The sequence below is a fragment of the Rattus norvegicus genome, chromosome 9 (genome assembly GCF_036323735.1).
Source record: "Rattus norvegicus strain BN/NHsdMcwi chromosome 9, GRCr8, whole genome shotgun sequence".
Classification (NCBI taxonomy): Eukaryota; Metazoa; Chordata; class Mammalia; order Rodentia; family Muridae; genus Rattus; species Rattus norvegicus.
This window is the reverse complement of record NC_086027.1, coordinates 36,724,158-36,751,393: the sequence shown is the minus strand read 5'-3', so window position 1 is coordinate 36,751,393 and position 27,236 is coordinate 36,724,158.

The window sequence follows — 27,236 nt, the reverse complement described above, 5'->3', positions numbered from 1 at the left end:
GCAAAAAAATCACATGATCATCTAACTAGATGATAAAAAATCATTTGACAAAACAAAATTCACCTTCAGTTCAAAGTATTAGAGAGGTCAGGAATCCAAAACGTAATAAAACCTGTATACCACAAATCATCAGTCAGTATCTACTTAAATGGAAAGATACTTAAAGCAGTACTACTAAATCCAGGACAAGACATGGATTTCCACTCTCCCTGAATCCAGTCAATATTGTCCTCAAAGTTATAGCTAAAGCAATAAAACTACAGAAGGAGATCAAACAAATATAAATTGGCAAAGAAGAATTCACGGTATCCCTATTTGCAGATGATATGATAGTATACATAAGAGATCCCAAGATTTTACTCCAATTGCTAAAATTTCTCTCCATTTAGTTTGATGTTGGCTACTGGTCTGCTGTATATGTGTTAATTTATTTAGGTATGGGCCTTGATTTCCTGATTTTTTCCAAGACTTTTATGATGAAGGAGTGTTGAATTTTGTCAAATGCTTTCTCAGCATCTAATGAAATGATCATGTGATTTTTTTCTTTGAGTTTATTTGTATAGTGAATTACATCAATGGGTTTCCTTATATTGAATCATCCCTGCATTCCTGGAATGAAGCCTACTTGATAATTATGATTGTTTTGATGTATTCTTGGATTTGGTTTGCAAGAATTTTATTGAGTATTTTTGCATCAATAATCGTAGTTAAAATTGGTCTGAAGTGCTGTTTCTTTATTGGGTCTTTGTGTGGTTTAGGTATAAGCTTAATCGTGGCTTCATAGAACAAATTGGGTAGTGTTCCCCTGTTTAGATTTTGTGGAATTGTTTGAAGAGTATTGGTATTAGGTCTTCTTTGAAGGTCTGATAGAATTCTGCACTAAGACCATCTGGTCCTAGGCTTTTTTTGGTTGGAGACTTTAATGACGGCTTCTATTTCTTTAGTGGCCATGGGACTGTATAGGTGTTTATCTGATCCTGATTTAACTCAGGTTCCTGGTATCTGTCTAGAAAATTTCGTCCAGATTTTTCAGTTTCGTAGATATAGGCTTTTATAGTAGGATCTGATAATTTTTGAATTTACTCAGTTTCTGTCTTTATGTCTCCCTTTTAATTACTTGTTTTGTTGATTTGTACACCCTCTCTGTGCCTTTTGCTTAGTCTGGCTAAGGGTTTATCTATATGGTTGATTTTCTCCACCAGCTCCTGGTTTCATTGATTCTCTTTATAGTTCTTTTTGTTTCTACTTGGTTGAATTCAGCTTTGAGTTTGAGTATTTCCTGCTGTTTACTCCTTTTGGGTGTATTTGCTTCTTTTTGTTCTGGAGCTTTCAGGTGTGCTGTTTAGCTGCTACTGTATGCTCTTTGCAGTTTCTTTTTGAAGGTGCTCAGAGGTATGAGTTTTCCTCTTAGCACTGCTTTCACTGTGTCCCATAAGTTTGGGTATGTTGTGCCTTCATTTTCATTAAATTGTAAATAGTCTTTCATTTCTTTCTTTATTTCTTCCTTGACTAAGTTGTTATTGAATAGAGTAGAGCATTGTTCAGCTTTCATGTATATATGGACTTTCTGTTGTTTTTGTTGTTATTGAAGACCAGCCTTAATCTATGGTGATCTGATAGGATGCAAGAGATTATTTCAATCTTTTTGCATCTGTTGAAGTCTGTTTTGTGACCAACTATATGGTCAATTTGGAGAAGGCAGCATGAGGTGTGAGAAGAAGGCATTTTTTTTTTTATTTTAGGGTGAAATGTTCTATAGATATCTGTTTCATAAATTCTGTTAGTTTCTCTGTGTCTCTGTTTAGTTTCTGTATCCATGATCTCTCCATTGCTGACAGTGGGGTGTTGAAGTCTCCCACGATTATTGTGTGATGTGCAATGTGTGCTCTGAGCTTTAGTAATGTTTCTTTTATGAATGTGGATGCCCTTTCATTTGGAGCATAGATGTCAGAATTTAGATTTCATCTTGGTAGAGTTTCCTTTGATGTATGTACTGGCAAGTTTTGTGTGTCAACTTTACCCAAGCTGAAGTTATCACAGAAAAACAAGCCTCAGTTGTGAAAATGCCTTCCTGAGATACAGCTATAAGGCATTTTCTCAATAAGTGATCAAGGGGGGAGGACTCAGCCCATTGTGAATGGTGCTATCTCTGGGCTGGTAGTTTCGTGTTCTATGAGAGAGCAAGCTGAGCAAACTACGGGAAGCAAGCCACTAAGTAACATCCGTCCATGGACTCTGTACCAGCTCCTGCTTCCTGATCTGATTGAGTGCCAGTCCTGACTCCCTTTGGTGATGAACATCAATGTGGAAGTGTAAGCTGAATAAACCCTTGCCTCCCCAACTTGCTTCTTGGTCATGATGTTTCTGCAGCAATAGAAATCCTGATTAAGACAATGAGTATGAAGTGTCCTTCCTTATCTTTTTTTGATGACTTTTGGCTGAAAGTCAATTGATTTTATTCAGTATTTGAATGACTGCCCCAGCTTGTTTCTTTGGACCATTTGCTTGAAGCAATCCCAGGAAAATCAGGGACTATACAAGGTTGCACAATCTCTCCCTACCTATTCAATATAGTCCTTGCCAGAGCAATTAGATAGCAAATGGATACAAATTGGGGAGGAAGATGTCAAAATATCAGCAGAAGTTGGCATTGTCTAGTATCAATAGAAGGAGAAACCCTGGTCCTGTGAAAGCTCTATTCCCCACTGTAGGGGAATGGCAGGTTGTTGCAATGGGAGTGGGTGTGTGGGAGGGGAAACATCCACATAGAACCTGGGAGAAGGAGGAACCAGGAAAGGGGATTAAATTTGAAATGTAAATATATAAACTATCTAATTAAAAGTCAAAATATCACTTTTTGCTGGTGATATGATAGTATACTTAAGTGACCCCAAAATTCCACCACAGAACTCTGAAACCTCATAAATAACTCCAGCAAAATGGCTGGATATAAAAATAACTCAAACAAATGAGTAGCCTTCCTCTATTCAAAGGATAAACAGGCTAAGAAAGAAAATAAGGAAATGACTCACTTCAAAATAGCCACAAATTATATAAATACCTTGAATGACTCTAAACAAGGAAGTGAAAGATCTGAATGACAAGAACTTCAAGTCTCTGAAGAAAGAATTCAAAGAAGATCTCAGATGTTTGAAAGACATCCTATGCTCATGGATGTGCAGAATTAATATAGCAAAAATGCATCTTGTTTAAAGCAATCTATAGATTCAATGCAATTCCCATCAAAATTCAAACTCAGTTCTTAAAGAATTAGAAAAGGCAATTTGCAAATTCAGTTGCAATAACAACAACAACAACAAAATAAAACAAAAACAACCAAAAAACAGGAGAGCAAAAACTATTCTCAAAAGTAAAAAAAAAAAAAGAAAAAAGAAAAAAGAAAAGAAAGGAAAAGAAAAGAAATTCTGTGGGATTTACAATCCTTAACCTCAATTTGAATTACAGAGCAATAGTGATTAAAAAAAAAAAAACTTTGCGGTTTTGGTACAGGCAGGAAGATAGATGGAATAGAATTGGAGACCCAGAAATGAACCTACTTAACTATGATCACTTGATCTTTACAAAAAAGGTAAAACCATCCAGTGGGAAAAAGACAGCATTTTCAACATATGGTGCTAGTTCAACTGGCATTCAGCATGTAGAAGAATGCAAATTGATTCATTCTTATCTCCTTGTAAAAAGCTCAAGTCCAAGTGGATCAAGTACCTCCACATAAAACCACTGAAACTAGTTGAAGAGAAAATGGTGAAGAGCCTAAAACGCATGGGCACAGTAGAAAATTTCCCAAACAGAACACTAATGGCTTATATTCTAAGATCAACAATAAACAAATAGGACCTCATAAAATTGGATAGCTTCTGTACATCAAAGGACACTCTCAATAGACCAAAATGAGAACAAACAGATTGGGAAAAAATCTTTACTAATACTACATCTGATAGAAGGCTAATATCTGATATATACAAAGAACTCAGAAAGTTAGACTCCAGAGAATTAAATGAACTTATTAAAAATGGTGTACACAATCACAAAAGAACACTCATGGTATGCACTCACTGTTAAGTGAATAGTAACCCAAAATACAATTGCAACCACATAGGAGAAACACCTATATCAGCCAACCAACCAAACACCCCAGAGCTCCAAGGGACTAAACAACCAATCAAAGAGCATACATTGAGTGACCCATGGCTCCAGCGCCATATGTATCGGAGGGTGGCCTTGGCAGTCATCAATAGGAGGAAGGGCCCTTCGTCCTGTCTTGCCCCATTGTAGGTGAATGCCAAGGTGGGGAGGCAGAAAGCAGTGGGTGGGGGCGCACCATAATGGAGGCAGGGGGTAGGGAATGGGATAGGTGGATTCTAGAGAGGAAGCCTGGAAGCAAGATAATATTTAAATGAAGATAAAGAAAATATTCAATAAAAATGGAAAAAAAATCTCAAGAAATTTCCCAGCGAAATTCTATAGCTGATAAACAACTTCGGCAAAGTTATTGATATAAAATTAATTAAAATAAATCAGTAGACTTCCTTTATACAAACAATAAAACCGGTTGAGACAGATATTAGGGAAACAACACCCTTCAAAATAACCACAAATAGTATCTAATACCTGGGAGTAAGTCTTACCAAGGAAGAAAAAGTTCTGTGAGACAAAAACTTAAAATCCCTGGAGAAAGAAATAGAAGACTTCAGAAGATGGAAAGATGTCCCTTGGCTATAGATTTTTTGGAATAACATAGTAAATAAGGTCATCCTTCCAAAAGCAATCTACAGATTCAACTAAATCCCCAAAAGGTTAGAACAAAGTTGGACATGGAAAGAGCAATTCTCATTTTCACATGGAAGAACAAAACCCCAGGACAGTAAAAACAATGAAAGATCTTCAGGGGGAAATCACCATCCCTGGCTTGAAACTGTACTATAGACCAATAGTTAAAAAAAAAAAAAAAAAAAAAAAAAAAAAAAAAAAACTCATGTATTAGGTTGATCAATGGAATTAAACAGAAGGCCCAGAAATTAGCCTCCACAGTTATAGACACTTCATCTTTGAAAAAAGAAAGCATCTTCAGTAAATGGTGCTGGCAGTCTGTATGTAGAAAAATAAAAATGGATCCACATTTTTCACCTTGCACAAAGTTCAACTTCAAGTATATCAAAGACCTCAACATAAAACCAGAAACACCGAATTGAAGAATAAGTGGAAAATAGCCTTGAACTCATTGACAAGGGGAAATTTCCTAAACAGAACTGCAATGGTTCAGGTATTAAGATGATAAATAGGTTCTCCTGAAACTGAAAAGCTTCTGTAAGGCAAAAGATAGTCAATAGGACAAATTGGCAACCTACAGATTAGGAAAAAAATCTTCACCAACCCAACATCTAGTAAAGGGCAGGTATCCAAAATATATACAGAACTCAAGAAGCTAACTTCCACAAAACAAACAACCCCATTGTAAACAGAGTACAGAGATCAACTGAGGAATCTTGAATAGCTGAAAAGCACCTAAAGAAATATTCAACTTCCTTAGTCATCAGGAAATGCAAATCCAAATGACCCTGAGATAATACCTCACACCAGTCAGAATGCCTAAGGTAAAAAACTCAGGTGGTAGTATATTCTGGAGAGGATGTGGAGAAAGAGAAACACCCCTCCATTGCTGGTGGGATTCCCAGTTGGTACAAGTGCTCTGGAAATCAGTTTGGCAATTTCTCAGAAAATTGGACATAGTACTACCTGGACACAGCAGTACAACTCTTAGGTATATACCCAAAAGATGATCCAACATATAACAAAAACACATGCTCTACGATGTTCATAGCAGCCTTATTTATAATAGCCAGAAGCTGGAAAGAACCCAGATGTCCCTTAACAGAAGAATGGATATAGAAAATTTAGTACATTTACACAATGGTATACTACTCAGCTATATTATTATTTAAAAAAATATCACTGGAGAGTGTGACAGGATAGAGGGAGAGAAAAAGGGGTGGGAGGTGACAGGCTTAGATATGGAAAGAGATAGGATAGAAGTCCAGAGCACCAGGAGAATGAATAGAAATATGTAGCATTGGTGGATTGGGAATCGGGAACCACTAGAAAGTCTGAGACAGCAGGGATGAAAAGGGTCCCAGCACCAATGTGATGGCTTTAAATGAAATGCCCAACAGAGAGGAGATAGAACCTGAAGAGACCATCCCCAGTAAATAGGATAATCCCCAGTTGAGGGAAGGGGCAACTTGCCCATCTTAAACATTTTAACCCAGAATTGTTCCTATCTAATGGAAACACAGGGGGAAAATGGAGCAGAGACTGAAAGAAAGGTCCTCCAGAGACTACCCCACTTTGGGATTGATCCTATTGGCAGTCAGCAAACCTCAAACCCTAATTGGAAATGAATGCTAAGAAGCACTTGCTGACAGGAGCCTGGTATAGCTTTCCTCTGAAAGGTTATATCAGCACCTGACCAATATAGATGCAGATACTCACAACCAACCATCAGATTGAGCTTGAAGACCCTAATAGAAGATATAGGGACAGACTGAAGGAGCTGAAGGGATTTGCAACCCATAGGAAGAACAAGAGTATCAACTAACTGGACCCATCAAATCTCCCAGGAATTAACTTACTAGCCAAAGAGTATACAAGTGTGGTTCAGTGGCTCCAGATGCATATGTAGCAGAAGATTGCCTTCTCTGGAATTTGTGGGAGGTCAGGCGCTAGTTACCCCAGTCAAGGGGGATGCTAGAGAGGTGAGGAAGGTGTGGGTGAGTGGGTGGCAGAGCAACCTCTTATAGGCAAAAGCCAGGGCGAGGGATGGGGATTCATGGAGGAGAGAACGGCAAGGAGAGCAACATTTGAAATGTAAATAATAATCAAAATATTGAAAAATATTTTAAAAATTAAAAATGATTTTTTCAAGAAAGAGTAAGAAAGTCCCAGGTGTTAAGGAAACCCTACGTGCTAAGAAAAACATCTTAGTGAAGATGCAAAAAATAAAATATAAAAATGAGTGAAGAAAGAGAGAAAGAAAGGAAGAAAGGAAGAAAGAAAGAAAGAAAGAAGAAGGAAGGAAGGAAAGAAGGACAGAAAGCAAGAAAGAAAGGAAGGAAAAATAAAAATAAAAGGTTATGCTATTCTAAGTAATTGGAGAAGAAAGTTGAATTCTGAAGCTCCATATTGTCAGTCAAGTTCAACCACTGCTCAAAGGAAGGTGATACTGGGAAAGTTATAATATAATATATAATGATTAATGTTACTCCCTCTATTTTTTTTTTAGTATAGCTTAAGGTGAGTGCACCTTCCCAAGCTGGTCTCTGGGTTTCTCTGCCACTTTAGAATTAGTGTACCTATGAACCCCATTCTGTGTTGTGTGACCACCTGACACTCTCAGCCAGACATGTATGCTAATACTGCAGAGGGCATGACTCCTTCCCAACCCCCTTCTTTCCTCCACTCTACTCTAGACAGCTTCTGGGATTAATGCCTTGCCTGCTCTGGGAGTTTTTGTTTTAAATACTAATACAATTATTATTCAGATTCTGTTTGAGGCCATTCTTAAATTGTTTTTATTCTTGAAAGTAAGGAAACATAATAGGGCCTCTTGATTACCTAGTAACATTTGGGGATCACAAATGGATTGCCTCAAAATCCAGGAAGAGTTCTAGGAAGTTAGTACAGACTGTCCTTTCACCCACCAACTAACCACTTATCTTAGCTTCTGTTAAACTGCTTGCTTGTACAAATCTCATGTTGTAGTTGCTGAGTGAGATATTGGAAGTGGTTTTGACTTTAAATGTCTCTTCCTCTAAATGCTCATAGCTACACTTAGGTCCTGAATAGTCCAAACAGCATGAAATAATGACTTTCATCTGGCTATTAACTGTCTGAGTGGTTCTCTCTGGTGACCTCTCCATAGCACTATCAAAAATAGTTATAGTGAATACCTCAGTAATAGAAAACATACTTTTAAAATCCAAAAGAAATATCCTGTTATTCTGCTCTGTATTTCTAACTCACATTCCACTAGATTTTTTCCCCAACTTATATCCCTAGCCTCAACCAATAACCTCTAATGTACTTCCTACATTTCTTTTGTATATACCACTTTTGAAGCAGAATAGACAGAAAACAAAATATAATAGATCTTTTAAAAGTTAGAAATTACATAAAACTTGAAATAAGCAGCAGTGATTTCTGTCACTCCAGCTGCAGTTGCCTTAATAAATGATTATTTGGGACACATTCCAGCTATGAAATAGCAAAGGCTACCTTGCAGGACTTTGTGTGCTAAAGCTATACGTAATTTTTCTTCTAGAAGGAATGATGGGGCAATGACATCACAATGGGTAGGGGAGTGAAACAGGAAAGAAACCAGAATGAAAGAATCAGGTTTTGTGTCCAGACGAGTTGACAAAGGGTTTTTGTATTGTTTTTTTTTTTTTCAGTACCAGACACTTTTTGTGCATATAGGTGAGTATATGACAATCTAAAATGTACAATTATGATGAAAAAATATGTCCTTTCATACTTTTAGAAACGGCACATGTACTGAATAGCTCAGACAAAATAATCATTCAGAATATTCATTTCTCTCTCTTTTTTTTCTTTTTTCTTTTTTTTTTTTTTTCGGAGCTGAGGACCGAACCCAGGGCCTTGCGCTTGCTAGGCAAGCGCTCTACCACTGAGCTAAATCCCAACCCCATTTCTCTCTTTTTAGAGTAAAAAATAAGTGCAGTTTTTTATTAAGAAGCTAACATTTCAACTATTCTCATACCCAATGTCTTTTCAACCATGCTGCAAAAAAAGATTCTGATAGGAAGAGACAAAATGCAATGATACAGTATTTTTCAATTTCTTTCTTTTTAAAATATGTTATTAGAAAGTTTATATATTTAGCATAAAACATAGTAACTTAAAGAAATACATTAAATTGTCTTGTCAACTTATCTTTAATTTAATATTTTTCTTAAACATTAATGAAATAATTAACTACAACATAAAAATAACTTGATATAGTGACAAATACTTTTTGGAAGGATTTTTTTCTGGGGGATGAAAAGGCAACCAACCCCTAAAAAAAAAAAAAAACTAAATTGAATTTAGCTGAATAGAGAAAATGTGGTACCTCTACACAATGGAATATTACTCAGCTATCAAAAACAATGACTTTATGAAATTCGTAGGCAAATGGATGGAACTGGAAAATAGCATCCTGAGTGAGGTAACCCAATCACAGACAAACACACATGGTATGCACTCATTGATTGAAAGACCCCCGGAGAGGACCTTTCCCTCAGGAGGAGTCCCAAGCGCCCATTGACCGAGCCGAGTCCACTCGGATGCAATCAGCAAGAGGGTTTATTGGAAAACACAGGTACCTGCGGGCACACAGTCTCTTCGGAGGACTTGCGCGCCCAGCAGCTCCAGCATGGGGCTTTTATAGGGATTGGGGAAGCAGAAGCGGGCGTACAGAAGCAGATGCATAGTTACGGGGATTGGTGGATTCAAACGAGGCACATAGACATGTTCACATATGATTGGCTATTTTACATGATGAGGTAATAAGGTATAGCTACACACATTGGCAGGTTTGGGGCGTCCTGGATGTCGGGGGCTGGGGGCTTATCTCTTCCTCCAGGTGGACTGTGAGTCAGATCCGGTACTCCTGGTCTGTTCTGCATTCCTTTCCTTTTATGGTCTGTTAGTTCTAGCGGCAGGGCAGGGCTGCCTGGACTTGCTTTTCACAGTGTTTAGTCCAGTTGTGAATTTTGAAACATACTCTTTTAACTTCATATTTTTAAACCTTAAATCTGTATAATTTTCCTTTCATGATAAGTGGATATTAGCCCAAATGCTCGAATTACCTTAGATGCACAGAACACATGAAACTCAAGACGGATGATCAAAATGCGAATGCTTCATTCCTTCTTTAAAAGGGGAACAAGAATACACTTGGCAGGGAATAGGGAGGCAAAGATTAAAACAGAGGCAGAAGGAACACCCATTCAGAGCTTGCCCCATATGTGGCCCATACATATACAGCCACCAAACTAGGTAAGATGGATGAAGCAAAGAAGTGCAGACTGACAGGAGCCGGATGTACATCTCTCTTGAGAAACACAGCCAGAAAATATCAAATACATAGGCGAATGCCAGCAGCAAACCACTGAACTGAGAACGGGACCCCCGTTGAAGGAATCAGAGAAAGGACTGAAAGCTTCAAGGGGCTTGAGACCTCATATGAACAACAATACCAACCAACCAGAGTTTCCAGGGACTAAGCCACTACCCAAAGACTATACATGGACTGACCCTGGACTCTGACCTCATAGGTAGCAATGAATATCCTAGTAAGAGCACCAGTGGAAGGGGAAGCCCTGGGTCCTGCCAAGACTGAACCCCCAGTGAACGTGATTGTTGGCAGGAGGGCGGTAATGAGGGGAGGATGGGGAGGGGAACACCCATAGAGAAGGGGAGGGGGAGGGTTAGGGGGATGTTGGCCCGGAAACCAGGAAAGGGAATAACAATCAAAACATAAATAAGAAATACCCAAGTTAATAAAGATGAAATAAAAAAAAGAATTAAAGTCAGGAAAGACTTTAGGGAGACAAGTCACTTCAAGCCATGGCACTGCCCATCATCCCTTATCCCTCTCCTCTATGTGTTGTTGTTTGTTTGATTGATTTAGTTTTTGAATCTCTAACATTTTTTTCTTGATCTTCTATTTGAGCCTATTTGTGATTTTGTTTTAGTCATGAAACCAAGAACTACAAGAGGGTATCTGGACTTCCTCAGTATCACCTGGAAATCATGAATGGATACCCTCAAAATTCAATAACAGTGACATGAACTTTCTTATTTTATCAGCTGAAGAGACAAGAGGAGGGTAGTTTAATATAAGTGATAAAGTCATGAGATGAGATTCGTAGAAGTTTACATATCACCTTCTTCCATCATTCTCAAATGAAATATGTGTGTTGGGACAGTCTTTCTCACATTGGGCAACAAGATCCTCATTCCTATGACATCCATCACTATAAAACATTTCAGCCATCTATTACTCTGGCAGACCTCTCACTTTCCCATGCTAGAGAAGCTACACCTCACTATATGCACTAAGACAGTCCCATATATTTAAGGTATGAGTCTAGTTCCTTTTCTGCATTCTGTTCAATTAAACTGTCCCAGATGTCTAGTAAGAATAATATGAATATAATGTTTTTCTTAGAATAATATATACATATATATATTAGCTTCATAGAATCTCAATTTATACACTGATACAAGCAAAGATAGAAAATCATTGCTTTCATCTTATAAACAATGTTAAGAAGGAATTAGGGACAGAATAGAGAAGACATAAAAGTAAGCATAAACTTAAGAACAAATACAGACATCACTTCTAGAATTCTGTTCCTAAAAGGCCTTTTTTATTCATTCCACATTACACTCATTCCACAAAGTACTAGTTATATGAATTAAAATTCTCTAAGTAGTGTTACCTTCCAAAATGAACTTAGCCATGTTCAGTCTTTCTATTAATTTGATAATTAAAATGCAAGAAGAATCTCAGAAATATATATATACATACATACATACATATATATATATATATATATATATATATATATATAGAGAGAGAGAGAGAGAGAGAGAGAGAGAGAGGACAGAGAGACAGAGAGAATATCAGGATACATAGAGAGAAATACTCCACATAGGGTAGAGGAGAAGGCCTGTAAATGGATATTCATTTTTTTCCTTGAAGGACACAGGGATTTAAATGCTTTTAGTGGCATGGGATGTGTTACATTTGCTAATTTGGTAAGATTTTACTCATGAAACCAAGAACCGCAAGAGAGCATTTATATTTCCTCAGTACCATAAGGTACTAGATAGGTTACTGGAGAAGAATATATATCAGTTGTCTTAATGTAGGCTGAATCTTGCTTGCTGTAGTAATGACTTACCAGGAAAGATCTGTCTATTGGAGCAGAAATATAGTCAAAAGGTAACTAGTAGTTTTCTTAGTGGGCATGAGACCTGCTCAACACGAGAGAATTTCATGCCCGGTAATACAAAACTTGTTAAAAACCTATGGCTGTGGAGGTTATAGAATCCAAAATACAACTGGTATTGCTATTTCACTAAGAGGTTATGCTGTCAAAATTGCTTTCAAAATATCTATGTATATACTTATATATGCGGGCTGTTTCCAAACTTGGCCACAGAAGCTTCTCTTAGGATGAGCATCAGCCAATGGAAAGATGAATGACTAGTCAAAGTACAGCCACCAAACCCAGGCACTATTGCTGCTGCCAAGAAGTGCTTGCTGACAGGAGCCTGATATGAATGTCTCCTGAGGGGCTCTACCGCAGCCCTACTGATACAGATGAGGGTGCCTGCAGCTAACTATTGGACTGAGCATGGGGACCCCAATGAAGGAGTTAGAAAAAGGACTGAAGGAGCCAAAGGGGTTTGGAACAACATAGGAAGAACAATGATTTCAACCAACCAGATCCTCCAGAGCTCCTGGGTACTAAAACACCAACCAAAGAGTACACATAATGGGACCCATGGCTCCAGCCGCATATGTAGTAGAGAAAGGCCTTGTTGGATATCAATGGGAGGAGAGGCCCTGGGTCCTCTGAAGGTTTGATGACATGCCCCAGTGTAGGGAGACAAGAATGGGTGGGTGGGAGTGGGAGGATCTTTATAGAAGCAGGGGCAGGGAGGGCAGAGGGGTCAGGGGAAGGGGAAAGATGATAATATTTGAAATGTAAATAAATACATAAAATATCCAAAAAAAAGAATAAAAGAATAAAAGACTGAGTGTTGACAGAGATGGCATACTAACCCCTCCACCACCAAAACTGAGAGAATGAAAGAGGATACAGAGAAGGTGTAAAATTGCAGGACCTGAAGTGGTTCTGTAACATGCTGTATTTTGAACACGATATGGCTATTATATTAATAAAACTAACATAGCTATTGTTTCCTGGCAGAATAGCTACATTCAACTGAGCTACTCAAATCTCAGTGTAAATGGGGAAGATTTTCCAGCCCTACTGCTTTCAGAGGAGCAAGAGAGAATTGTTTTGATTCAGGACATGGCAATAACTGGTAGCTTTTCTATAGCCCCACATCCATGCATATATGGGCTGCACTAAGTGGATTTTATGAGTTATCAGATTAGTGGAGTGGTAGATTGATAGATCAACAGATTTAGAGAGAGAGAGAGAGAGAGAGAGAGAGAGAGAGAGAGAGAGAGAGAGAGGCTAAACATTTTGCATAGTGATAGAAGATGTGAGGGAAGTTAGAAGTGGATGACAATAAATAAGTCTAATCTATATGCATATATAATCATACATGCTACCAATTCAAAGGAGGTTGATCACTAGGTATATGTTCCTTTCCCAACTCTCACTTGCATTCCTTTTCTTTTCTGCCTCCTAGTGACATAATGTTGCCTGCTATTAGTGACAGAGGCCATTAAAAGTATAATCAAATAAATAATTCATCCTGTATGTCATTCTGTCAGGCCACAGTTAGGTAAAATAACAAATAAAGGTTTATTGGTTCTGATTAATCATCTGCATTCTTTGAAAGTGAGATTACTGTGAAATACATGCAATTATGTGTGAAACACAATTCTCTGGTTGTTTCATCTAAACACGTTTTCATAAAGATCCTAAACTGAGCATCAGATTAAAAACTTGTCTGACACTTATCTATCAAATATGTGTTTTGATGCCTTCCAAGTAAAGTGTTAGAAATCAAATGTAACATCTTATTTCTTGAAGAATCCGTCATGGAGATAGCTCAGTTAGATAAGTACTTACACTGCAAGTTCAAGGATCTGAGTCCTGTGGTATGTATAAAAAGGGGTAGGTCATGTGTGGAGGAGGCACAGACAGGAAAATCCCTGGCACTGTCAGGGAAGCCAGCCTTGCCAAAGGAGGGTGTTTCTAGTAAGATTCTAAGAAAAATCAAAAGGAGAAATATCACTTGAATTTGGCCTCTGGTTTATGTGTGCACACTCAGAGACACAAATATATATTTTTAATAAAATAAAAACAATACTTAAAAAATAATTCAACCAGTATTTCTGTTTCAAAAACAATAAAAACCAAAGGAATATTAGCATACTTTTCATAGCAAAGGAACATAGGCATTTTCTTTCAAACCTCGGGTTACAAAACCTAGAAATATCCCTCTGGGAAGTTCAAGTTGGCTAAACTGCCTCAAATGCCGAGTTCACAAAAGTAGTTGTTCAGCTGTTATTCAGCTTCTCTAGTGGAAGAAACAAAGGCCAACAAAATGATTGTTCCACTCGACCTAAAAACGAAGAAGCAAAGACTTAAAAGTGAACGTCAAGGCAAACAGAGGAGTACATTTTCAATCCTAGAGGGCTGGGGTCAGGGAAGGCAAAATAGAGTGTGTGATATTTTGCAACATTCACTGGAAAACATTAAAAGCAGACTAGCTTTGCAATTTCAGGGCCTGCTTCTCGTTCTTCTGAAATGCTACAAAGACGTGTAGCTCCACAAATGCTTTTAAGGAAATGAAAGGTTATGTAATGTTGAAAACTATTTTAAGAAAAAAAAAGACAAAAAAAAAAACAAAGCAAAACAAAACAAAAAAAAAACAGGAAAAAACCTTGCAAGAATATTTTAGTCAAATTACAGTTTTATTGTTAATTTTCTTACACGGGAGTATTTCTATTCAGAGAAGATATAAGACATAATTGGTGACCTGTGAAGCCTACATAATGATCACATATTGCAAATGAAATCTCAGTTGTAAGGAAAGGTTGAGGTTGAGAAGATAGCCCGACAGACTTGTCATCCAGCTTTAGAGCCCTAGAACTCATGATCGAGGAGAAAACCAACTGCAATAGCTGTCCTTTGACATACAGAATTGCACTGTAGAGTGTATTCCCAAGTAATCTCTTTTCCTTACATACACACACACACACACACACACACACACACACACACACACACACATAAGCACAGAGGCATATTTTAGAGTATTCCCAAGTAATCTCTCTCTTCTCTCTTTTCCTTACACACACACACACACACACACACACACACACACACACACAAGCACAGAGGCATATTTTAGAGTATTCCCAAGTAATCTCTCTCTTCTCTCTTTTCCTTACACACACACACACACACACACACACACACACACACACACACACACGGAGGCATATTTTTCAATGGATAGCATGAGGATGAAGTATGTCAACACCCCATCCTGAGAGAGACACTTTTCTCGCAGGTTCCTCCTGGCTTTCTTTGCTACTCAGCATGAAATGAAAGAGTTCCCAGGAAAGCAGCTAGACACATGTCAATTCCTGGCTCTCTGCCAAACTAGTCATCAGAAGTTTTCGACTCTGGGTCTGCCACTTATGAAGTCTGAGGATCCAAATCATAATTCCTACTAGAAGGACCAGCACAAGTTCACCTCCAGAAAGCTCCCCTACTCTTGCCCAGGACTCACTGTGCTTTCTGCAGGACCGTTTAAAAGAAAGAATTATTATATACCTTTATAAAAGTTATAAACTTAGAGGAACAAAATCAATAAAATATTAGCATTATTAATAGAAGAGCTAGAATAATAAACAGATTTGGTTGGCTTTCAAATTTGTTTGTTTGTTTGTTTTAGCTGTTTATTATGGGTAAAATGGAATGTTACACTAAGTGCCAATTGTATTGTTTTTCTAAAATGCATTTACCAGACAATTGGCATCTGGACCAGTGAGACTCAATATTTGAACATGACCATTAGATATTTTTTAATACACTTAGATTTTAAACTCTAGCTTTGGGCTTTGTTTGACTGCAAATAAACTTGGCCTTCCTTTTGCATATGTTGACTACAATATATTGACAAAACATACAGTTTTGTTGTTTAACCTGTTAAGAAAAGCTTCACAGATGGTGAGGGATCATGCCTGGACACCCCTGACTTTCTAAGTTGCTGTGTGAGAAAGATTATTAGATCCTGGTAAAGAAAGTCCTATCAGTGTGGTACCTTGGAAGTACACATGACAACGTTTCTAAAATAATTTCAATATTAAATCTGTGTGGAATATAGCAACTGACCCATCATCTCTAATAAACAAACTATATGAAACAGATACTGTTTATTGGGAAGGCAATTCAGTAAATTAAAAAAATCACATATATGGTAAAATTGAATTAAACCTGTTGAGATTAGTGAAAGTAAGATAAATACAGTTGTATTCTGGTATGTTGGGAATTAGTGTTTGATTCCTTTGTAATACTATTAAAAGTGTTTTGAACAGAGCTTACTCTCTTTTACCCATATGGCATCTATAAACCTATTATTATATCTATGTCACAGTAAATTATCAGGCACATTTTAAAATTTTGCTGAGCTTCCAATATTTTCTCCTTTGAGCTTCCAATGTTATGAGATCCCTGTGTGGCTTTACTGGGAAGTTGCTGCCAGCAACCCTCCTCTGGGGGCATTTTCATCCCTTTTATCATGTCCTTCTTCCTTTTTGTCTGTAAGATCAGGTTCACTAAGTCTTCTGGGTACAGACCTCCTACTTTCTTTTTTATGGGATATTTTCTTTATTTACATTTCAAATGTTATCTTCTTTCCTGGTTTCCCCTCAGGAAACCCCCCTATGTCATGCCCCCTCCCCCTACTTCTATGAGGATGCTCCCCCAACCACCTACCCACTTCTACCTCCTTCCCTGGCATTCCACTACACTGGGGCATCTAGCCTTCACAGGACCAAGGGCCTCCCTCACATTGGTATCCAAAGAAGCCGTTCTCTGCTACACATGCTGCTGGAGCCATAAGTCTGTGCTCCCTCCCACCCTGTCCCCAATGTGTACTCTTTAGTTGGTAGTTTAGCTGTCAGGAGCTCTGGGGAATCTGGTTGGTTGAATTGTTGATCTTCCTATGGGGTTGCAAACTTCTTCAGCTCCTTCAGTCTTTTCTCTAACTCCTCCATTGGAGACCCGATTTTCAGTTCAATGGTTGGCTGTGAGTATCTGCCTCGGTATTTGTCATGCTCCAGCTATGTCAGGCTTCTGTCAGCATGCATTTTTTTGGCATCCCCAATTTTGTCTGGGTTGGGGACTGTATATGGGATAGTTCCCCATGTGGGACAGTCTCTGGATGGCCTTTTTCTCCAGTCTCTGCTCCATATTTTGACTCCGTATTTCTTCCCTTTAGCAGGGGCAACTTGTCTTTTTGAATGGGAACAATTTCCCATTAGCTTCTTCCTACAAATATTTGTTACTAATATAACTTTCAGAGTTTTAAGGTTTGTTTTCTTTGTTTTGTTCTTTGGTGAAAAAAATTGATCATCCGATTCTCTAATTATTTCTTGTTATTATTTTATTCTCTGGCTGTCTGTCAGTGAGAGGCAAGAAGTTATCACAACTGAAAGTTTTGCTAAGTGAATGAAATGAATGACTGGTAAGTGAAGTCACTCACTGCCCCGTGTAGAAAGATGTGTTGTCCTTAGTCACAGATCATGTGATGCTTCTTCTACTTACAAAGGAATGAGTGAGGTGAACAGCTAATGACATAGGTGTTACTGAGATTTTAAAAATGAGATAACGACGGGGCTGGGGATTTAGCTCAGTGGTAGAGCACTTACCTAGGAAGCGCAAGGCCCTGGGTTCGGTCCCCAGCTCCGAAAAAAAGAACCAAAAAAAAAAAATGAGATAACGTTGTTATTCCAGTATTATTGCTAATTAAGCCATGTAAATTGAAATCCAGGACTGGCAGGAACCCATTGTGCCACATCTTAAAAGTAACTTTGTCAAAGAAATTGGGATAGAGGTGAACACATATTTCAGAAGAGCTAAGTTCCTCTTGTAGAGAATGATGTTTGAGAAGTTTGGGATAACGAAGACTAGCTAACAGCATTCTAGTTTGAAGTTTCTTTTGGCTCAGTTAGTCCACTTGAAAAGTTTTCACTACTCTCTTTTTGAAAAGGTTACTTGGAAACTATTTGAGGAAATAATGAAATGAATCAAAATATCAAATTTCATCATATAATTTCTATTTACTATTACCGATTAATTAAAACTGTACATATCTCTAAAAGTATAGATTTTGATTAATGATGTAGGAGTATTATTTTATTATGGCATTGATCCTGTTCATATCTACTTTATGCCTCATCATGGGAATGCATTAAAATCCCCACAGACATCAGTTTAAATGCTACATTCATATTACAACAACTGCTGGCCTCTAGAAATGTGTGGCTGATAGTGAGCATAGCTGAAAAGAATGCACACCACAGACATTGCATTTCTAAGCATTTTTACTTTTTACACAGATGAATGGACACATTTAGGGCCTTCAACCTATAATCCATTAGTTATTTTTGTTTCAATAAAACATTAATTTACAAGGATATTGCCATTAAAATCTAAATGTAATTACTGTTCCTAGAATTAATTACTGTTCCTACTTTGCCTTGTATGATTTAGTAAGTTAAGGATATTTTTTCGAGACGTAGCCAAGTTGATAAGAAGAGAAAATATGATAAAAAAAAGTCATTTTCTACAACAACAAAGAAATTTTAGATAAAAAAATCCCATTTTTAGCAACGATAACTCTAAAGGAGCACTTGAGGAATCCTAAAGGGACACTCTGTGCAACACACTGAAAGAAAAACTAAGAGGAGGAGTCAAAGGCTTATAGCAGGAATTTTAGTTTTAAGGTCTGGGCCTGTGACTATGCGCTTGAAGGCATAGTGTGAGCCTGGATCCATGTTCCTACTGTTGGCATGGAAACCTCATCAACACAGAGGCTGCACTTAGGTCTGTTTTCAGTATCAGGAGCTCCTCAGGCCCACAGGCAGAGTTCAGCATGGCTGATGCTGAGCGCAAAACTATTGCTGCTGAGAGAAAGAATAGCGAGCCCAGATGAGCACTCTGATATCATTTGGGGAAGAGGAGAAATCAATAAGGGAAAAATGGACCATCGATTTTTTTTTCACATTACTGTTTGCTTTTGGGTGTCTTCATTTGTTCTTTTATTTATTTTGTTGGTTCTTTTATTTTCCTTTGCAATTTTTATTAGTTCCTTGAGAATTGTGTACAATGAATTTTTTATCATATCATACCTCCCTCAATTCTTCACAGATCTGCCTGCCTTTCCTATGTATCCAACTCTGTATCACTTATTTATTTATTTATTTATTTATTTATTTATTTATTTATTTATTTATTTTTAAAAACTCAAGTACAATTTCTCTTGCCCAAATACTATAGGATTCATCGAATTCCAGGGACCACATTTACAAAAAGAAAAGAAAAGTAAAGAAAAGAAAAGAAAAAGCTGCAAAAACAAACAAACAAACAAAAAACAAGAATCTTCCTCTCCCTAACCAAAACTCCTACCAAAAACTCTTCAGTTTGTGGTGGGCATCCATCTCCTGATGAATACCTGGATAGATACTTAGATATTGACTGGGCTGATGTTACATGGCTCCCTTCCATGCCATCACAGCCTTTGTGAGATCATATGTACCACCGCCCTGCTTTCCTGAAGTCCCTGACTTTTTATAGTAAGCCACTGCGTCTGGCGCTAAGTGTCCTTCTCCCTCCTCTTATGTAACAATTCCTGAGACATGGCAGGATGGAGTATGTTACAGCGACCCCACCTACGGCTCAACATTCCACAGTGTCTTATGTTCTGCACCTTGACCCAGCTCTGGGTCCCTTTGTTAAGTGACAATGAAAGAAAAAAGCTTCCCTGGAATGGAGTGATTCATCAATCTATTTTTATAAACGGTAGCTCATTATGAATTGATAAAAGACTATGGCCATTGAGCAGCGTTCTCTTGCTGAAATTCTTGCTTACTCTTTGGCTTTTGATGAAAAAGTCCCCTAGTGCTGAAGACATCACACAGATGGAGCATAGAACACAAGAAACTCAATATTCACCTTGGAAGTGTCATCCCTGCTGGGTAGCTTTCAGAGTGCACGAAGGTGCTGTACATGTTGGTGAAGGAGAGAAGCAATTATCTGTCTTTCCAAGCTGTAACTCACAGCTCCAGTCACTTTTAGCCTGTCAAGATATGCCCACTGAAGCAACAGTGGCAGAGCATCATGGGAGTAATGTACCACTTTCTTCTTGGAATTAAGCCACGCTGCATAAGATGCAATCCATATTTTGCATAGTTGTAAAGAGGTGAACTTGTGACTGGACTCATCAGAGATCTACTACTACTATAATACGCTATCTTGCTGGTTCTTCAGTCATTTTGTCTAACGTATAAGATAGTTCTAGAAATCAATTTGTCTTAGCATTTTCATTTTGCCTTTAGAAATGGTCTAGTGCTAAGTAAACTTCTTGACAGACACTCATAAAGGTGTTGCACACAGTTAGAATTTTCAGGTAAAATCCAATATCAACCAAACAAAATACAAAACAAAAGCACTGGGTAAACTATCATTCAGATAAAAAATAATTTTATTATACTTTCCTTTTGTTTTTCATTTTTATTGGTTATTTTATTTATTTACATTTCAAATTTTGTTCCTCTTCCCAGTTTCCCCTCCACAAATTATCTATCCCATCCCCTCTTCCCCCTGCCTCTATGAGGGTACTCCCCACCATCAACACACTCCCACCACACCACCCTAGCATCCCCCTATACTGGGACATCAAGTATCCACATGACCAAGCCTCCCCTCCCATTGATGCCAGAAAAGGCAATCCTCTGCTACACATGCAGCTGGAACATGGGTCCCTCCATGTGTATTCTTTGGTTGGTGGTTTAGTCCCTGGGAACTCGGTGGGATCTGGTTGGTAGATATTGCTTTCTTTTGTCCTATGGGGTTGCAATCCCCTTCAGCTCCTTCAGTCGTTCCCCTAACTCCTCCATTAGGGTCCTCATGCTCAGTCTAATGGGTGGCTGCAATCATATGCATCTGTATCAGTCAGGTTCTGGCAAAACTTATCAGGGGACAGCTAAACTAGGTTCCTGTCAGCAAGCATATCTTGGCATCAGCCATAGTGTCTGGCTTTGATGTCTGCAGATGGGATTGATCCTTAGGTAGGGCAGTCTCTAGATGGCCTTTCCTTCAGTATTTGCTCTATTCTTTGTCCCTGCATTTCCTTTACACAGGAATAATTCTGGGTTAAAATTTTTGTAATGGGTGGGTAGCCCCATCCTTAAACCTGGGATCCTGCCTATACATTGGATTTGGTTTCTACAGGTTCTATGTCCTTTCTGTTGGGTGTTTCAGCTAATGTCATTCCCATTGGGTCCTGAGAACCTCTTGCTTCCCTGGCATCTAGGACTTTCTAGTAGCTATCACCAACTTCCCATTCCCTACTGCTATACACCTCCATTCAAATTCCTGATTTTCTATACTTCTCCCAACCCCAGTTTCCTCATACCTAATCTCCCCCCTTTCCCCCTCCTCCTCCCATCTCTCTCCCAGGTCCCTCTTCCCTCTTCTTCCCATGATTATTTTGTTCCTCCTTCTAACTAGGACTGAAGCAGCCACACATTGGTCTTCCTTCTTCTTGACCTTCTTATGGTCTGGGAGTTGTATTGTGGGTATTCCAAGGTTTTTGCCTAATATCCACTTATCAGTGAGTGCATACCTGTGTTCTTTAGTGACTGGGTTATCCCACTCAGCATAATATTTTCTAGTTCCATCCATTTGCCTGCAGTTTTCATGAACGCATTGTTTTTAATAGCTGAGTAGTAGTACTCCATTGTGTAAATGTACCACATTTTCTGGATCCATTCCTCTGTTGAGGGACATCTGGGTTGTTTCCAACTTCTGACTATTATAAATAAGGACTCTATGAACATAGAAGAACATGTATCCTTGTTATATGTTGGAGCATCACTTGTTATATGCTCAGGAGTGATATAGCTGAGTCTTCAAGTAGTATCATTTCCAATTTTCTGAGGAACCACCAGACTGTTTTCCAGAGTGGTCATACCAGCTCGCAGTGCCATCTGCAATGGAGGAGTGTTCCTCTTTCTCCACGTACTTGCCAACATCTGTATATGTTGAAACAAACATTTTCTTTAAAAAATAACCTTAGAGTATGACATTCAAATTTAAGTGGCTATCTTAAACTACCCCTGAAGGCTATTATATTAAGTCAAAAATAAATCTAAGATGTATCAAGAATTAAAATTTCAGAAATGTTTACTGATCTAGGTGACTGGTTCTTACCAATGAACATGGTATTTCAAGAGTGGGTAAAAGGACAGAAGTCCAGATCTTGGTTTGCAGCTAATCTTTTCATGAAGCATGTGAACTTTGGATGTTATCAAAGATCGGAGAGAATCATGGTTAGAAATAGTATGTTATTGAACCATAAATGGTACATAACTATCAAAAATTTACCAATTTATATACCTGGGCATAAAAAATACTTTTGGGACAAATTGCTAAAGCATAGGACTTCATAAATTTACCTTTTGCAGTTTATTCCAGCTAATAGATTAACTTTTTGTCTGTAAGAATAATTTAAAAAAAACATATGAAATAAAATTAAGCACTCTTTGTCTAAAAATGCTTTTTCATACTTCTCACTGTAAACATTTTTACTATTTGTTTTCAATGTGTTATAAACTCAACATATTTACTTCAGATAATCAAGTAATGTTAGCAAGAGTTGTAAATTACAAAACACCGTATCTTTTAAAAAGCTCTTTGTCTGTGTATGTATAAATTGTGTGTCTGTGTGTGTGTACGTGCATGCGTTCGTGCATGTGTGTGTGTGTGTGTGTGTGTGTGTGTGTGTGTGTGTTTGTCTAAGTCCTCTCTGAAGAAATTTAATACAAGTTTACAAGTACAAAGTTAGTTAAGAATTTCTTCAGGTTTTGATTGAATGAAAACAGCTGTATTTAGTCTATATTTAAAATGACATTTTCTAGTGTACATATAGAATTCTATGTTGATAGTTTTTATTGTTTCAGTACACAAAATACATCACATATCATTATCTTACAGCTATGGAAATTTTTGCTTTGGTCCATTACATTTCTGATCTTTCTTTCATTTTAGGTGTGATTTTTTTCATCATTATCTTTAAAGATGTGGGATTTTTGTTTTTATCTTTGATTTTTCATACTACGTCTTAAATGTGTTCAGGTATACTTGTTTGGGGATTCAAACTCCTTGTTTTGGTCTTAGAACAAGAAGAGTTTTTTTCTTGAGTTTGTACTTTTATGTGTTCCATTACTTTGTAAAATGCCACATAGTCCCTATTCCAATATTCCTTTCTGCCATTTTTCTTCTTTCTTCTTTTCACGCTCCAGTGACATATTAGTTACAGTGGAGACATACCGCCACTGTTTTCATAGTCTATGCATTTTACTTGTGGTGATGTTTTAAGGTTACTCTGGGTGGATTTTTTTCTTTCTATTTCTATTTTTCGGCCCATCTATAAATGTATCAGTTCTTTACACAACCCTGTGAAGTCATGTGATGAGCTGGCAGTAAGGATTGCTCCTGTTGCATTATAATTTTATGATTCTTCAACTTTCAGTTTTCACTTGACTAGGTCTTAGAGTTTCATTTCCTCCAGTGAAATTCCCAAGATGTTCACATCTAATATCTATTTTTCCAGTCGCTTCAGGAACGTGTAATAATAGTAATCTCAAATTTTTCTTTGGTATTTCAAAGAACAGGATTCTTAAGTGTGTTCCAGATGGTTTCTTTGACATGTTGTTTAGAGGAAAATTGTTTGTTGTTACAGTTTTAGGTAGACTGGTCTTTATAAGATAATTTTTTTTCTTGGCTTGGGTCAATTTTGACCTAAGCAAGCTATGTGGATCATTTGGGAGTTTGTTGACCTAGCAAGACTTTGAGCTGGGTTTTTTTCCAGTTAGTTTTATTATCTAAAGAGCACTACAGACTTTAAATCCTGTCAGTTGGCTTTTGTCACCCAATATTTAGAATGATATTTAAAGGGGGGAACAAAATAATCACAGGTGCTAGAGGGAGGGAGGGACCTGGAAGGGAAAGAGGAGCAGGGAGGGAAAATGGGGGTTGGGATGCATGCAGGATCAGGTACAGGAAGAGACAGGAGAGAAGTACTGAGGGTCAGGAAAATGAATAGAAATATGTAGCAGACCACTTCAAGTAGATAGGCATGGCTGCCAGTTGAGGGATGGGGCCACCCACCCATCGTAAAGAAATTCAAACAGAATTGTTCCTGTCTGAAATAAATGTAAGGACAAAATAATGCATCAGAGACTGAAGCAAAGACCATCCAGAGACTGCCTCACCGAGGGATCCATCCCATTTGCAGCCAAGAAGTGCTTGCTAACAGAAGCCTGAAATAGGTATCTTCTGAGAGGCTCTGCCAGCACAATGCAATACAGAGACAGATATTCACAGCTAACCATAGGACTGAATCCTGGGAACCCACTGGAAGTGTTAGGGGAAGAACTGAAGAAGCAACCCCATAGGATGAACAAGATCAACCAATTGGACCACCCAGAGCACCCAGAGTATACATGGAGAGATCCATGGACCTAGCTACATATATAGAAGAGTATTATCTTATCTAACATCCTTGGGAAGGGAATGGGGGCATAGGATGCTAGAGTGGTGAGGTAGGAGTGGGTATATAAGTAGGGAGTACCCTCATAGAGGCAACAGTAGGGGACGGAGTTTGCAGAAGGGAAACCAGAGAGGGGACAACATTTGGAATGTTTATAAATAAAATAGCAAATAAAAAATCAAACAAACAAAACCAAAACAAACCATAGGTTTTTTTTCTATTTTCATTCCTATTTGCCAGGATTCATGGAATGAAATTTTCTTTGGCAATCTTCCTTTCTGTGAGATATGGGCTCTTATGCCATTCTTCTCCATGAAAGACACGTGGAAAGAGAAAGACTCTGTCTCCCTTTTAAATGTCTTGAAGTTTTCCTGATCATAACACTTAAAGTTGTATCCATCGCCATGGCTGTAGAAATGACTTAGCCATTAGGGAGAGTTGGGTACTTGCACAGAATACCATGGTTTATGTTTCAGTGCACACACAGCAGCTCAGGATCCAGAGTCCAGCAGACTCCTTTGGTTTACATGTGCACCAAGTATGTGTACAGTGAGCTTCCATGTTGAAGGACAAAAACACTCAGAAACATAAACCAAATAAATCTTTAAACACATTGCACCCATTCTCTACCTTTTCCTTCCTCTATCCCTTTAAGTATTAGCTTTTTCTATTTCACCTATTTCAGGAGATATAATGCATAGTATTTTGTTTTATTCTCTTTTATCACATTATTATTTATGAACAGAGTTTTTGTCAGTAAATTCTCAGAGTGAATATAGTTATTGTTATCAGATTAAAGTATCTGTGGGAAGTTTAAACTCCATATCTGTCTGACAGTAATGATATTTAATTTTTATTCATGATAGTATCTATACATACAGAAAAAACATGTGCTTTTTTTGAGTGGTCTCATTTATATTATTTTAAGAAGTGCTTGATTCTTATCAGCACTGTGTGATTACCCTAAGAGAAAAAAGTCTACCAATTAAGATATATCTTTCTTCCTCTTTTTATTATTGGAAATAGATTCTTCTCTCATATAATACCTCCTGGTAACTGTTTTCTCTTCCTCAATTCTTTGCTACTATCCCCCCATCTCTTTTTCCCCACAGATCTACTCTCCCTCCATTTCTTTTCTTCAGAAAATAGGTGGCCTCCAAGATAGGATAGCCAAACAAAACAAAACAAGGTACAAAAAGACAAAGGAAAAGCCCTCAAATTGGTTGTATAAGACAACACACTGGGAGCCATACTGTCCCAAGAGCCATTAAATGAGTCAGAGCTCCATGGCCTTGCACTGTTAGAAGTTTCACAAGAACTCCAAGCTACTAGCCTTAACATGTACCCAAGCAGAGCATCTGCATGCTTACCACTTCAATCTCTGTGAGCCCAGATGAGTCCTGCTTTGTTGATTAATGGACAACATCCATCCCCTCTGACTCCTAAAATCTTTCCTCCTCCTCTTCTACAGTGTTCCTTAATTGAGAATTTTGTTTTGATTTGTACAGTATTTTTAATTGGATTTTTTTGTTTTCAATATCAAATTTCTTGAGTTCTTAATATATTTTGGATTGTAGACCTTTATAAGATGTGAAGTTCATAAAAAAAAATCTTTTCCAGTTCTGTATACAGCCTTTTTGTCTGATTGAGGGCACCCTTTTCCTTATAGAAGCATTCGGTTTCATGAGGTCCCATATATTTGTTTCCAGTCATAGTGCCTACCCTATTAATATTGTGTTCAGAAACGTCTTGTATGCCAGTGTGCTCAAGGTTGTTCCACACTTTGTCTTCTATCAGGTTCAGTGTTCTCCATTTTACATTGAGGCCTTTGATCCACTTGGACTTGAGTTTTATGCAGGATGACAAATATTTATCTGTTTGGCTTTTACTTCAGGGAGACATTCAATTTGACCAGCACCATTTGAAGAAGATGCTTTCTTTCTGCATGTCTGTATATCTGACTTCTTTATCAAACATCAGTATGTGAATTTATGACTTGGTTCCCTGAGGTGCTGTATAAAAGGTAGATTCTTTTTTTGTTTGGGTAGAATTTTCTGTAAATATCTGTTAGTTTCATTTGGTTTATAAGGTTAGTTAGCTCTAAAGTTTCTCTATTTTGTGTTTGTCTAGAAGACCTGTCCATTGATTAGGGTTGGAAATGATAGTCTCACACTGTCAGTACATGAGAATCAATCCTGAGTGAGGTAACCCAATCACATACACACACACACACAAAAAAGGAAAAACAAAAACAAAAAACGCATGCATGGTATGCACTCATATATAAGTGGATATTAGTGCAAACACTTGGATTATCCAAGATATTATCCACAGACCACACGAAGCTCAAGAAGAAGGACAACCAAAGTGTAGATGCTTCTTCAGTCCTTCTTAGAAAGGGGAACAAAAATATTCATTGGAGGACATATGGAGACAACGTTTGGAGCAGAGACTGAAGGAATGGCTATTCAGAGCCTGTCCCACCTAGGGATCCAGCCCATATACATACAGCCACCAAAACTAGACAATATTGATGAAACCAAGAAATACATTCTGACAGGAGCCTGATATAGCTTTCTCCTGAGAGGCTCTGCCAGAGCCTAAAAATGGTCACAACCAACCATTGAAAACAAAATGCAGTCCCCATAGGAGAA